At 46.4% G+C, this 13,299-nt stretch overlaps 1 pseudogene; it reads right to left on the reverse strand.

Moving 5' to 3' along the window:
* LOC135879906 (major histocompatibility complex class I-related gene protein-like) overlaps nt 1–4,556 on the reverse strand; it is a 29,605-nt pseudogene extending 25,049 nt beyond the window's left edge.
* Nucleotides 4,557–13,299: the final 8,743 nt, after the last annotated feature.

Genomic DNA, 13,299 nt, shown 5'->3' on the forward strand with positions numbered 1-13,299 from the left:
AGAGAAGGGCAGCAAAGGGCTGACAGGATTGTGATGATAAATAGTTGGCTAAGGGAGTGGTGCTATAAGGAGGGCTTTGGGATGTATGGCCACTGGGAGGCTTTCGGGGACAGGCAACTGTTCTCACGGGATGGACTTCACCTAAGTAGGGAAGGAAATAGACTTCTGGGAGGGAGGCTGGCTCATCTCATCAAGAGAGCTTTAAACTAGGAATTCGGGGGAGACGGTTGGGAGATGTCCAGTTAATCTCCACGCCAAATTACAACATTGAGAAGGAGGGTGACGAGACAAGAACAGACATAGCTGGGGGGAAGAGATTGGACATAAGGAAGACAGGGGGGATGGATACTAGACTAATAGGTCATACTGGCTGTACAGTGTCCGTACCAAATCGGATAACAAATGGGAGGGAGGCTAAACGGCATAAATTAAGATGTTTATACACCAATGCGAGAAGCCTAGGTAACAAAATGGAGGAATTGGAGCTCCTGGTCCGAGAAATGAGACCGGATATCGTAGGAATAACCGAAACGTGGTGGAATGGTAGTCATGACTGGAGTACAGGTATGGAAGGGTATGTGCTGTTTAGGAACGACCGAAACAAAGGTAGAGGTGGGGGAGTAGCATTGTATGTCAATAATGAGGTAAACTGTAAAGAAATAATAAGTGATGGAATGGATAAGACGGAGTCTGTCTGGGCAATACTCACATTGGGCAAAAAAACTACTAGAGCCTCCCCTGGGATAGTGCTTGGGGTGTGCTATAGACCGCCGGGATCTAGCCTGGATATGGACAGGGAACTCTTTAATGTTTTTAGGGAAGTAAATACTAATAGGAACTGTGTAAGCATGGGAGACTTTAACTTCCCAGATATAGATTGGGGAACAAATGCTAGTAACAATAATAGGGCTCAGATTTTCCTAGAAGTGCTAGCTGATGAATTCCTTCATCAAGTAGTTGCTGAACCGACGAGGGGGGATGCCATTTTAGATTTGGTTTTGGTGAGTAGTGAGGACCTCGTTGAGGAAATGGTTGTAGTGGACAACCTTGGCTCGAGTGATCATGAGCTAATTCGGTTTAAACTAAATGGAAGGATTAACAGAAATAAAACTGTGACTATGGTCTACGATTTCAAAAAGGCCAACTTTAATAAATTAAGGCAACTACTTAGGGAAATAGATTGGGCTAACATACTTAGAGAGCTAAAGGCAGATGAGGCCTGGGATTATTTCAAGCTGAAGTTGCAGGAGCTGTCGGAGGCCTGTATCCCGAGAAAGGGAAAACGGATCGTAGGCAGGAGATTTAGACCGAGCTGGATGAACGAGCGTCTCAGAGGGGTGATTAAGAAAAAGCAGAAAGCGTACAAAGAGTGGAAGAGGGGAGGGATCAGCAAAGAAACCTACCTTATTGAGGTCAGAGCATGTAGAGATGGAGTGAGAAAGGCCAAAAGCCGTGTAGAGTTGGACCTTGCGAGGGGAATTAAAACCAATAGTAAGAGGTTTTATAGCCATATAAATAGGAAGAAAACAAAGAAAGAAGAAGTGGGACCGCTGAAGACTGTAGATGGAGTGGAGATTAAGGATAATCTAGGCATGGCACAATGTTTAAACGAATATTTTGCATCGGTCTTTAATGAGGCTAATGAAGGGTTTAGGAATAGAGACAGCGTGACAGAGGGGAATAAAGGAGGGGGGGTTGACATTACAGTACCCGAGGTAGAAGCCAAACTCGAACAGCTTAACGGGACTAAATCGGGCGGACCGGGTGATCTTCATCCAAGAATATTAAAGGAACTGGCGAGAGAAATTGCAAGCCCGTTAGAGATAATTTTTAATGAATCTGTAAACTCGGGGGTGGTACTGTTGGACTGGAGAATAGCTAATGTGGTTCCTATTTTCAAGAAGGGGAAAAAAAGTGACCCGGGTAACTACAGGCCTGTTAGTTTAACATCTGTAATAGGCAAGGTCTTGGAAAAATTTTTGAAGGAGAAAGTGGTTAAGGACCTTGAGGTCAATGGCAATTGGGACAAATTACAACATGGGTTTACGAAAGGCAGATCGTGCCAAACCAACCTGATCTCCTTCTTTGAGAAAGTAACAGATTTTTTAGATAAAGGAAATGCGGTGGATCTAATATACCTCGATTTCAGTAAAGCGTTTGATACGGTACCGCATGAGGAATTATTGGTTAAATTGGAAAAGATGGGGATCGATATGAAAATCCAGGGGTGGATAAAGAACTGGTTAAAGGGGAGACTGCAGCGGGTCGTACTGAAAGGTGAACTGTCAGGTTGGAGGGAGGTGACCAGTGGAGTTCCTCAAGGTTCGGTTTTGGGTCCGATTTTATTTAATCTATTTATTACTGACCTCGGAACCGAATGTAGAAGTGGGCTGATAAAGTTTGCGGATGACACAAAGTTGGGAGGTATTGCCAATTCGGAGAAGGATCGGGATATCCTGCAGGGAGACTTGGATGACCTGGTAAACTGGAGTAATAGTAATAGGATGAAATTTAATAGTGAGAAGTGTAAGGTGATGCATTTAGGGATGACTAACAAGAATTTTAGTTATAAGCTGGGGACGCATCGGTTGGAAGTAACGGAGGAGGAGAAGGACCTCGGAGTCCTGGTTGATCGCAGGATGACTATGAGTCGGCAATGCGACGTGGCCATGAAAAAAGCTAATGCGGTCTTGGGATGCATTAGGCGAGGTATTTCTAGTAGGGATAAGGAGGTGCTGCTTCCGTTATACAAGGCGCTGGTGAGACCTCATTTGGAGTACTGTGTGCAGTTCTGGTCTCCCATGTTTAAGAAGGATGAACTCAAACTGGAACGGGTACAGAGAAGGGCTACTAGGATGATCCGAGGAATGGAAAACCTGTCGTATGAAAGGAGACTCGAGGAGCTCGGTTTGTTTACCCTAACCAAAAGGAGGCTGAGGGGGGATATGATTGCTCTCTTTAAATATATCAGAGGGATAAATACCAGGGAGGGAGAGGAATTATTTCAGCTTTTAGTACTAATGTGGACACGAGAACAAATGGATATAAACTGGCCGTCGGGAAGTTTAGGCTTGAAATTAGACGACGGTTTCTAACCGTCAGGGGGGTGAAGTTCTGGAATAGCCTTCCGAGGGAAACGGTGGGGGCGAAAGACCTCTCTGGCTTTAAGATTAAGCTTGATAAGTTTATGGAGGGGATGGTTTGATGGGATAATGTGATTTTAGTCAATAAGTCAATAACGTGCCATCGCTGGTAATTAGTATCAATGGTCAATGTGGGTCTGGCTGGAGAATCTTGCCCGCATGCTCGGGGTTCTGCTGATCGCCATATTTGGGGTCGGGAAGGAATTTTCCTCCAGGGTAGATTGGCAGAGGCCCTGGAGGTTTTTCGCCTTCCTCCGCAGCATGGGGCAGGGGTTGCTTGCTGGAGGATTCTCTGCGACTTAAAGTCTTTAAATCATGATTTGGGGACTTCAACAGCTGAGTCATGGGAGAGAATTATTCGAGGAGTGGGTGGGTCAGATTTTGTGGCCTGCATCATGCGGGAGGTCAGACTAGATGATCATAATGGTCCCTTCTGACCTTAAAGTCTATGAGTCTATGAGTCTATCAGACCAGGCAATGACTCATTGAACCATCCAATCGTCTACTCCCAGCATCTCCCAGTCAAAGAATGTTTTAGGGACATGCAGAGCATGGGCCTGCATTCCTGATTATCTTGGCTAATAGCCAATCTACTTATCCTGAGGGACTGATCTAATTCTTTGTTTAACCCACTCATAGTTTTTCCTTTCAAAATATAATGAACACACATCTACAACCCCAAGATACCTTTACAAGCACAAGAATTTTAAAATCATGAGTTATACACCCTCGAGTCAAGAAATTGTAATAAATAAATGATATATTTTTTTGTCAGGTTTCAGAGTAGCAGCCGTGTTAGTCTGTATCCGCAAAAAGAACAGGAGTACTTGTGGCACCTTAGAGACTAACAAATTTATTTCAGCATAAGCTTTCATGGGCTACAGCCCACTTCTTCGGATGCACAAGTACTCCTGATCTTTTTTTGTGCCTCTTTGTTCCTGAGCCTGTAGAGTGCAGTAAGGCCAGTTCCAATGCCTTGAGCTGAAACACCTGAATGAATCGTAGTCTACCCTCATACTCCCAAACATTTCATATACCTAAGGCCATATCTACAGTTTAAGTGTGGGTTAACTCAAGTTAAGTCAGCATAGAGTCACTGCGGTTACTATGTCACTTGTGTGCATGCCTCCTGGACTCCTTGCCTCAGCAGTCAGGCTACTCACCCAAAGCACTTGTGTAGATTCAGAGTGAGGTACACCATGAATAGATATCCCACTGTCCACCCCCTGTATTTTGGGAAGCTTTGGTTTGGCAGTGTATGCTGGGTGGCAAACAGGTCAGACAGGGGTGGTTGTGGCTATGGGATCAAACTTCTTATAATGCATAAACGTATACATAATATTTACACCTTTTTTTCTAAGCCCACTAACCTGCCTGGCCCTCCTCACTGTCTGCCATCTCACACAGAATCATGGAGCTTGCATGGCTCTGCACTATTGTCATGAGCAGGGCCGGCTCCAGGCACCATCTTAACAAGCAGGTGCTTGGGGCGGCCAACGGAGAGGGGCGGCAGGGGCGGCAATTCGGAGGCGGCAGGTCCCTCACTCCCTCTCAGAGCGAAGGATCTGCCGCCGAATTGCCGCCGCCGATCGCGATTTGTTTGTTTTTTGCTTTTGCTTTGGGCGGCAAAAATGCTGGAGCCAGCCCTGCTCATGAGCGTTTGCACCGAAAGGTGCATGGTCCTTTACTATTTGCAGATCAGCAAACATACATGTGGGGTGTGACATTATACTCTATATTCTTTATGAAAATATGCTTATGATATGGATATGACATAGTTAATATATACTTTAGGCAAGATGGCTGTTGACTGTGTTTATCCAACCTGTATGCATGTAAGACTGCTATCTGTAGGAATCAGCTACATCAGATGGCCTTTTTTAAGCAAAGTTGGACCTCTCACTGCTGCGGGTAGCACGGTCCTACAGAGAGCAGTTTCACACACACATACGTGTATGAAGCCGCGAACTATAGGGCTGTGCTGCAACCTGTAGCACTGCAATTGACGGGTGATCAATCACACCGAAACGAGAGGCAGCCTGACACAGCAAGACCTATAGACTGTTGATTCAAACTAAAAGCCTATAAAAAAGATGGGTGAGATGGAAGACTTTGGGTAACATTCTGCTGCCAACATCGAGTGGCATCTGTGCACGCCTGACGGAGACCCAGCCCTTCCTCGTGCCTGGTTTTCCTGGCCAGTTAGACGCCACGAGCTACGAACCCAAGCTGCGAAATCAGGCCACGTACTCAAGCTACGCTCAGGACTGGTAACTATCCAGCAGCTACAGAACATTTGAATTGTGTGTGTATAAGTATTAGGTATTAGCTATTGGTTATAGATCAAATTGTGTTATCATAATAAATGAAACATAGAATCACAGAATATCAGGGTTGGAAGGGACCTCAGGAGGTCATCTAGTCCAACCCCCTGCTCAAAGCAGGACCAATTCCCAACTAAATCATCCCAGCCAGGGCTTTGTCAAGCCGGGCCTTAAAAACCTCCAAGGAAGGAGACTCCACCACCTCCCTAGGTAACGCATTCCAGTGCTTCACCACCCTCCTAGTGAAACACTGTTTCCTAATATCCAACCTAGACCTCCCCCACTGCAACTTGAGACCATTGCTCCTTGTTCTGTCATCTGCCACCATTGAGAACAGCCGAGTTCCATCCTCTTTGGAACCCCCCTTCAGGTAGTTGAAGGCTGCTATCAAATCCCCCCTCATTCTTCTCTTCTGGAGACAAAACAATCCCAGTTTCCTCAGCCTCTCCTCATAAGTCATGCGTTCCAGACCCCTAATCATTTTTGTTGCCCTCCGCTGGACTCTTTCCAATTTTTCCACATCCTTCTTGTAGTGTGGGGCCCAAAACTGGACACAGTACTCCAGATGAGACCTCACCAATGTCGAATAAAGGGGAACGATCACGTCCCTCGATCTGCTGGCAATGCCCCTACTTATACAGCCCAAAATGCCATTAGCCTTCTTGGCAACAAGAGCACACTGTTGACTCATATCCAGCTTCTCGTCCACTGTGACCCCTAGGTCCTTTTCTGCAGAACTGCTACCTAGCCATTCGGTCCCTAGTCTGTAGCTGTGCATGGGATTCTTCCGTCCTAAGTGCAGGACTCTGCACTTGTCCTTGTTGAACCTCATCAGGTTTCTTTTGGCCCAATCCTCTAATTTGTCTAGGTCCCTCTGTATCCGATCCCTACCCTCTAGTGTATCTACCACGCCTCCTAGTTTAGTGTCATCGGCAAACTTGCTGAGAGTGCAGTCCACACAATCCTCCAGATCATTAATAAAGATATTAAACAAAACCGGCCCCAGGACCGACCCTTGGGGCACTCCGCTTGAAACCGGCTGCCAACTAGACATGGAGCCATTGAACACTACCCGTTGAGCCCGACGATCTAGCCAGCTTTCTATCCACCTTACAGTCCATTCATCCAGCCCATACTTCTTTAACTTGGCAGCAAGAATACTGTGGGAGACCGTATCAAAAGCTTTGCTAAAGTCAAGGAATAACACATCCACTGCTTTCCCCTCATCCACAGAGCCAGTTATCTCATCATAGAAGGCAATTAGGTTAGTCAGGCACGACTTCCCCTTGGTGAATCCATGCTGACTGTTCCTGATCACTTTCCTCTCCTCTAAGTGTTTCATAATTGATTCCTTGAGGACCTGCTCCATGATTTTTCCAGGGACTGAGGTGAGGCTGACTGGCCTGTAGTTCCCCGGATCCTCCTTCTTCCCTTTTTTAAAGATGGGCACTACATTAGCCTTTTTCCAGTCATCCGGGACCTCCCCCGATCGCCATGAGTTTTCAAAAATAATGGCTAATGGCCCTGCAATCTAATCCGCCAACTCCTTTAGCACCCTTGGATGCAGCGCATCCGGTCCCATGGACTTGTGCACGTCCAGTTTTTCTAAATAGTCCCGAACCACTTCTTTCTCCACAGAGGGCTGGTCACCTTCTCCCCATATTGTGCTGCCCAGTGCAGCAGTCTGGGAGCTGACCTTGTTTGTGAAGACAGAGGCAAAAAAATCATTGAGTACATTAGCTTTTTCCACATCCTCGGTCACTCGGTTGCCTCCCTCATTCAGTAAGGGGCCCACACTTTCCTTGACTTTCTTCTTGTTGCTAACATACCTGAAGAAACCCTTCTTGTTACTCTTAACATCTCTTGCTAGCTGCAACTCCAAGTGTGATTTGGCCTTCCTGATTTCACTCCTGCATGCCTGAGCAATATTTTTATACTCCTCCCTGGTCATTTGTCCAATCTTCCACTTCTTGTAAGCTTCTTTTTTGCGTTTAAGATCAGCAAGGATTTCACTGTTTAGCCAAGCTGGTCGCCTGCCATATTTACTATTCTTTCTACACATCGGGATGGTTTGTTCCTGCAACCGCAATAAGGATTCTTTAAAATACAGCCAGCTCTTCTGGACCCCTTTGCCCTTCATGTTATTCTCCCAGGGGATCCTGCCCATCGGTTCCCTGAGGGAGTCAAAGTCTGCTTTTCTGAAGTCCAGGGTCCGTATTCTGCTGCTCTCCTTTCTTCCTTGTGTCAGGATCCTGAACTCGACCATCTCATGGTCACTGCCTCCCAGGTTCCCATCCACTTTTGCTTCCCCTACTAATTCTTCCCTGTTTTTGAGCAGCAGGTCAAGAAAAGCTCTGCCCCTAGTTGGTTCCTCCAGCACTTGCACCAGGAAATTGTCCCCTACACTTTCCAAAAACTTCCTGGATTGTCTGTGCACCGCTGTATTGCTCTCCCAGCAGATATCAGGGTGATTAAAGTCTCCAATGAGAACCAGGGCCTGCGATCTAGCAACTTCTGCTAGTTGCCAGAAGAAAGCCTCGTCCACCTCATCCCCCTGGTCTGGTGGTCTATAGCAGACTCCGAACACGACATCACCCTTGTTGCTCACACTTCTCAACTTTATCCAGAGACACTCAGGTTTTTCTGCAGTTTCATACCGGAGCTCTGAGCAGTCATACTCCTCTCTTACATACAACGCAACTCCCCCACCTTTTCTGCCCTGCCTGTCCTTCCTGAACAGTTTATATCCATCCATGATAGTACTCCAGTCATGTGAATTATCCCACCAAGTCTCTGTTATTCCAATTGCGTCATAGTTCCCTGACTGTGCCAGGACTTCCAGTTCTCCCTGCTTGTTTCCCAGGCTTCTTGCATTTGTGTATAGGCACTTAAGATAACTCATTGATCGTCCCTCTTTCTCAGTATGAGACAGGAGTCCTCCCCTCTTGCGCTCTCCTGCTTGTGCTTCCTCCCAGGATCCCATTTCCCCACTTACCTCAGGGCTTTGGTCTCCTTCCCCCGGTGAACCTAGTTTAAAGCCCTCCTCACTAGGTTAGCCAGCCTGCTGGCGAAGATGCTCTTCCCTCTCTTCGTTAGGTGGAGCCCGTCTCTGCCTAGCACTCCTCCTTCTTGGAACACCATCCCATGGTCGAAGAATCCAAAGCCTTCTCTCCGACACCACCTGCGTAGCCATTCGTTGACTTCCACGATTCAACGGTCTCTACCCAGGCCTTTTCCTTGCACAGGGAGGATGGACGAGAACACCACTTGCGCCTCAAACTCCTTTATCCTTCTTCCCAGAGCCACGTAGTCTGCAGTGATCCGCTCAAGGTCATTCTTGGCAGTATCATTGGTGCCCACGTGGAGAAGTAGGAAGGGGTAGCGATCCGAGGGCTTGATGAGTCTCGGCAGTCTCTCTGTCACATCGTGTATCCTAGCTCCTGGCAAGCAGCAGACCTCTCGGTTTTCCCGGTCGGGGAGGCAGATAGATGACTCAGTCCCCCTGAGGAGGGAGTCCCCGACCACCACCACCCTCCTCCTCCTCTTGGGAGTGGTGGTCATGGAACCCCCATCCCTAGGACAGTGCATCTTTTGCCTTCCAATCGGTGGAGTCTCCTTCTGCTCCCTTCCCTCAGATGGGTCATCTAGTCCACTCTCCGCATTAGTACCTGTAGAGAGAACATGGAAACGATTGCTCACCTGTATCTCCATTGCTGGTACATGGACGCTCCTCTTTCTCCTTCTGGAGGTCACATGCTGCCAAACTTCTTCATCATCCGTCTGTCCCTGCTGCGCCTGCTCTGAATCTTCAGAACATTGTGGCCGTAGAAGCATCTCCTGACGTCTGTCCAGGAAATCTTCATTTTCCCTTATGCAACGCAGAGTCGATACTCGTTTCTCCAGACCTCGAACCTTCTCTTCCAATATGGAGACCAGCTTGCACTTTGTACAGACAAAGTCGCTTCTGTCCTGTGGAAGAAAGACAAACATGGCACAACCTGTGCAGGTTACAACAGCTGATCGCTCACCTTCCATATCACCTTCCTCTTAAGAGCTTCCTCAGCTGTTGCAGGAACTACTCAGAGAAACCTGCAGATGAAAGCCTCAGTGAGCTCTCCCCAGGCAAACTCCCTCTGTTAGCCTCTGCTGTTTGCCGCTCAGCTGGTTCGCTGCTGACTGCCCTTATATACCAGTCAGGCCCACTCAAGGCCCACCTGGAACAAAGCACTCCCAATTCACACTTTTCAAACAAACAAGCAAGCAATCAAGCACACGGTCAAACTGACAAACTGTCCCAGCAACAGACACTCAGATACTCACCAACACAGCCCCCCTAATGCAGCACTTAGCGTACCTCCTCTCGGACAGCTCCCAGGCAAACTCCCTCTGTTAGCCTCTGCTGTTCGCCGGGTTGGTAGAGATCGGTTTGTGAGAAGGAGGGAAAATGAGAAACACATTCCTGATCAGTGCTAGGACCAATTTCTCCGGGAATCATTCTTCAAAGGCCACTAGGATGCTCTGGTAGTGCTTTGAAAGAGATCGGTTACTGAGAAAATACAAAAAACGTGAAAATCCTTCCTGAGCTGTGCTAGTGACAAAATCCTCAAGGAATACTGCTTCAAGAGCGATTAGGATACTATAATGCGCATTTGACAGAGATCGGTTCCTGAGCAATACGGATATCAGATATTTATTCCTGCTCTTTTCTAGGCAGTAATTTCTCAATGACTCTTCCTCTGAAAACTATAAGGAATATCTCCTGCCAGTTTGAAAAACCTCGGTTCATGAGAAAGTCAAAAAATGAGAGTCATTCCGGATCTGTGCTGCTGACTACTGTTTCATGGAATAATTCCTGAAAAGACCATAGGATGCACTACAAATGCTTTTGAAAAACTCGATTCCGGATAAAAGAGGAAATGAAAAATTCATTCCTGAGCTACGCTACTGACAAATTAATCATGGAATCATGCTTTGAAGGCCATTGGGATGCATTGCTAATGGTTTGGAAGAGATTGGTTTTATGAAAAATGAGAAAAATGAGATATAGATCCCTGATCGGTGCTAGTGACACATATCTCATGCAATCACACTTGAAAAGCCATTAGTATGCACTAATGGTCATTTCGTAGAGATGTGTTGGTGAAAAATATGAAATTTAGAAATACATTCCTGAACTGTGCTAGTGACACATTTCTCAAGGAATCATGCTTCAAAAGCCAATAGGATGCTCTGCTACCGGTTTCAAAGAGATCCGTGCATGAGAAATACAGAAAATGAGAATTATATCCCTGATCTCGGCTACTGACCATTTTCTCATGGAATTCTGCTTCGAAAATCATTGGGATGCATTTCTAAATGTTTGGAAGAGATCTAATAGTGAGAAAAACAACTAATTTGAAAATCCTTCCTGAGCTCTGCTAGTGAGAGACTTCTCATGGAATCTTTGTTTAAACGCCACGAGGATGGACTACTGGTCAGTTGGTAGAGGTGGTGTCAAGGCTGTATCCCCACTTTGAACTTTAGGGTACAAATGTAGGGGCCTGCATGAGGACTTTTAAGCTTAACTACCAGCTTAGTTCTGGTCCGCTGCCACCATTCCCTACCCTGGGAAGCTTTTAGAAACTTTTCACCAATTCCCTGGTGAATACAGATCCAAACTCCTTGGATCTTAAACAAGGAGAAATTGACCCTTCCCCCCTCCTTCCTTTCACCAACTCCTGGTGAATACAGATCCAAACCCCCTTGGATCTTAAACAAGGAGAAATTGACCCTTCCCCCCTCCTTCCTTTCACCAACTCCTGGTGAATACAGATCCAAACCCCCTTGGATCTTAAAACAAGGAGAAATCAATCAGGTTCTTAAAAAGAAGGCTTTTAATTAAAGAAAAAGGTAAAAATCATCTCTGTAAAATCAGTATGGAAAGTAACTTTACAGGGTAATCAAACTTAAAGAGCTCAAAGGACCCCCCTCTGTCTTAGGTTCAAAGTATAGCAAACAAAGATAAACACTCTAGTAAAAGGTACATTTACAAGTTGAGAAAACAAAGTAAATCTAGGACGCCTTGCCTGGCTTTTACTTACAATTTTGAAAATAAGAGAGACTTGTTTAGAAAGATGGGGAGAACCTGGATTGATGTCTGGTCCCTCTCAGTCCCAAGAGCGAACCACCCCTTCAAACAAAGAGCACACACAAAAGCCTTTCCCCCCCCCCCAAGATTTGAAAGTATCTTGTCCCCTTATTGGTCTTTTGGGTCAGGTGTCAGCCAGGTTACCCGAGCTTCTTAACCCTTTACAGGTAAAAGGATTTTGGAGTCTCTGGCCAGGAGGGATTTTAGTACTGTACACAGGAGAGCTGTTACCCTTCCCTTTATAGTTATGACACGCCCCCCAAATCACAGATAGTGTTGGACGTTCGGTTCCACACTGGCTGTGATTTCTTCCTGGAGTTCTAGGAGAAAACAGAGTTAACAAGACACATGTACATTTAGACATACTACTGATTATATAAAAACTAACAATATGTTTCATTCCAAGAACAATTGTTAACCAGTTAACTCTGGGAAACTTTCCCGGGAGAGTGCATCAGCCACCTTGTTAGAAGCTCCCGAAATGTGTTGTATTTCAAAATCAAAATCTTGGAGAGCTAAACTCCACCGAAGAAGTTTTTTGTTATTTCCCTTGGCGGTATGAAGCCACTGTAGCGCAGCATGGTCTGTTTGTAGTTGGAAACGCCGTCCCCAAACATATGGGCGTAGCTTTTCCAGCGCGTACACAATGGCGTAGCATTCCTTTTCGCTGATTGACCAGTGGCTTTCCCTTTCAGACAGTTTCTTGCTGAGAAACACGACAGGATGGAATTCTTGATCCGGTCCTTCCTGCATTAAAACTGCTCCCATGCCTCGCTCGGAAGCATCTGTGGTTACTAGGAACGGTTTGTCAAAGTCTGGGGCCCTTAGCACAGGGTCAGACATGAGTGTTGCCTTAAGCTGGTTAAAGGCCTTTTGACACTTATCAGTCCACTGAACTGCATTTGGCTGTTTCTTTCTGGTTAGGTCTGTCAGCGGGGCGGCGATTTGGCTGTAGTGTGGTACAAATCGCCTATAATATCCGGCCAAGCCTAAGAAGGATTGGACCTGTTTCTTTGACTTTGGAACCGGCCACTTTTGGATAGCATCCACTTTGGCCTGTAGGGGATTTATAGTTCCTTGACCCACCTGGTGCCCCAGGTACGTCACTCTGTTTTGGCCTATTTGACACTTTTTAGCCTTAACAGTTAGTCCTGCCTGCCGGATGCGCTCGAAGACTTTTTCCAGGTGCTCCAGGTGTTCTGTCCATGAATCAGAAAAAATGGCCACATCATCGAGGTAGGCAACTGCAGATTCTCCCAATCCCGCTAGGAGACCATCTACAAGTCTTTGGAAGGTGGCGGGTGCATTTCGCAACCCGAAAGGGAGTACATTGAATTTATACACCCCTGCCTGGGTGACGAAGGCTGACCTTTCCTTAGCGGGTTCATCTAGTGGTACTTGCCAGTACCCTTTGGTTAAGTCTAAAGTAGAGATGAATTGGGCATGTCCCAATTTTTCCAATAGCTCATCTGTGCGTGGCATTGGATAGTTGTCAGGACGAGTTACAGCATTTAGCTTACGGTAGTGCACGCAAAAGCGTATTTTCCCATCTGGTTTGGGAACTAGAACCACTGGAGATGCCCATGCACTGCTAGAGGGGCGGATTATACCCATCTGTAGCATGTCCTGGATCTCCCTTTGTATAGCAGCTTGGGCATGAGGTGACTCCCGGTAGGGTGGGGTTTTAATTGGGTGAGCATTACCT

This window comes from Emys orbicularis, chromosome 6, assembly GCF_028017835.1.
Source record: "Emys orbicularis isolate rEmyOrb1 chromosome 6, rEmyOrb1.hap1, whole genome shotgun sequence".
In the NCBI taxonomy this organism is placed as follows: domain Eukaryota; kingdom Metazoa; phylum Chordata; order Testudines; family Emydidae; genus Emys; species Emys orbicularis.